Here is a 2,500-nt window from a genome sequence, read left to right as displayed (position 1 = left end):
TTTTGTTTTTTTTAATATACAAGAACTAGGCAATACTTATATGAAATGCTTGTGTGTGTGTGTGTGTGTGCGTACGCGTGTGCGTAAGTGCGTGTGTTGATCAACACAACCCTCTGTCACTTTGAAACACCTTTCTTCGAAACGTGGAGCTTTTAGACCTAATTTAATAAATAGCCTTAACCAGAGAGACTACCTTATCTAGTAATATTTAAAGAAAACCTAATTACAGTACATGAGACCTATTCGAAAGATCAGCACTGGCACTAGCTTTGGTGCAATCAGTGGTATAAAACGTGATGGTGACCTTCCTCAGTTCACTCGGGATCAGATTAAGCATGATCATGTAAAGATGATAAGGATAATACAGCACAACCTGCGGATACTCATCTTTTTAATAAACTTGTTTTATATCCTGTTTGTCCGCCATATTTCCCCATATCGAACTGCTTACTGTTGAAAAACATGTAATTGATCAATCTAAAAACTTAATAGACGTCAATTAATTGATTTTAGTCTATACAAATATACCTTAATAATGTTTCGGAAATTTTTTGAAAAAAAATATATATGAATGTGGATTTTATCTGTCATTGAATCAAGATGGTAGGGATATGTGGCCAGTTGCCCACTCACTACAACCTGTTCCTAAGCGATAAACGTTCTGCCTAAAACTCTTAAAATATATTAGCTCATTAGATTTCGTTTGTTTACAGATTCATTCTAGCAATCGTAGTATGGCAAATGATAAATATCGTTAAGCGCCTATACATTTTTTTTGTTTTGCATTTATCTGACTGTCAATATCTCTCTGGATGCTGGCCCGACACCTATGCCGCACACAATCCTCTATGGAACGTTGAAAGGGCCATCGGGAAAGCCTTCCAGGATGTCCTAGCCCAGTACCTAAGATGCAATGATTTTTCTCTGACTGACAATGTGGACGTGCTTAAGGCCAGACTGGTAAAGGCCATAGATGAGACAGCCTCAGACCATACCCAAAACTTGTCCGTGGTTCAGGAGTTGCAAGTTCGCCTGATACTACAGTGTTGAGATAAGAGAAGACAGCCACAAAGTTAATATGTATATGAAACATTTCCGAAAGTAGAGACACCTGTCAGGGATGCTCGGGAAACTGCCGAGAGGGTAAAGCAGGAAAAGTGGCTGGAGTGATGTGTCTTTTTCCACCAAACTTCCCTATCAGAATTGTGGCACCAAGTATTGAGCAAGAAATCGCTCATCCCTTAAGTATGCACACCATGATTCTCAATTTGAGGTAGACAGACTGGTATTTGAGTTCTCTACTAGAACAGGTAGCGCCGGTCTACCAGTAGAGCTGAGGGCAAGCCAAGAATGCCTGCGTCCAGACAGGCTTGCCCTCATCAAAGATAAGACGGTCCAGCTAATATATCAAGTGCCATGTTTCCCTGGGAGAATTAGGGATAGCATAGAAGACCAGTTTTCGGTCAGTCCCGGGTTGTCATGGGATCGCCTATCAATCATTTCCCACCTAGGACTTGAAAGGAAGCTTGCATTGTTGCATCTCATCAACAGGTCCTAGGAGACTTCCACGCTCCCACAGTAGTAGTAAAGGGCTAACCTAGTACCCATCCCAAAACCAAAGGAGCTGGTAAGGTACCACACCACTTCTCTCCTTAGCTATCAGGGCAAAGCAGCTATGAGAGTAGTACTGAACCGGCTCTAATGGAAACCGGGACCTCTTCATGAGCACCTACACGAATGTGAACACAACTCAAAGTTTGGTCGCCCTGCTGAATACTGGTTCCTGTGGTAGTACTCCTGAACCCGGAGAAGGTTTTTGAACGAGTGAGTCATCTAGAAATACCAGAGGGGTGAAGTTCCAAGATCTAAGGCAAGGCTCCTCATGGACCTCTGGACTCTTTGCACAAACTCCTAGTTGTCTTGCACAGCCAGGGTGTTGATAGGCTCCGATCTAAAAGAGCAATTAATTACTAGCCAATGACGTAGACTCCCCCACTTTGATTATGTTACATCCCCGTCGTAGACGTTATCTTTCATCGAGTTTTCTATCATGAGCTTGACAAAGAAAAAGAGCCAATGTCCTCCACTTCTACTGAGGCGGAGAGAAGCATTGCAACAGTCACTCCGGGTAGTATAACCTGCTTCACGGATGGTTTTGTAGATTCCATTGCCCGCATTGCAGGCGCCGGATTTGCAGACTACGGTTCTCGCCATGGCACAAAAAGCCCTTGGTCAAGGTAAAGGTGCATTATAAATTGGATCCCGAGTCATATTAATAAGCTTGCTGTAAAATCCGCTGAACTGGGCAGGAAACAACCCTTGAATACATTGGCAATTCATCGAAGGCGAGAGCTCTTAAAACGCAGAGCGGAAGCTGTAGGGCAAAGATTATAATCTTTGTTGTAGCGCAAGTTAGTGTCTTGCAGCGCCATAGAGAGGAAACGAGAACCTTCCCCTCGGTCAGCTGGCTCTCAGACTATGAACCATTGGTTCATAAAGG

This window comes from Penaeus japonicus, unplaced genomic scaffold (genome assembly GCF_977035675.1).
Source record: "Penaeus japonicus unplaced genomic scaffold, GWHDUDI00000001_assembly GWHDUDI00000009, whole genome shotgun sequence".
NCBI classification, from domain to species: Eukaryota; Metazoa; Arthropoda; class Malacostraca; order Decapoda; family Penaeidae; genus Penaeus; species Penaeus japonicus.
This window is presented reverse-complemented; position numbering follows the sequence as displayed.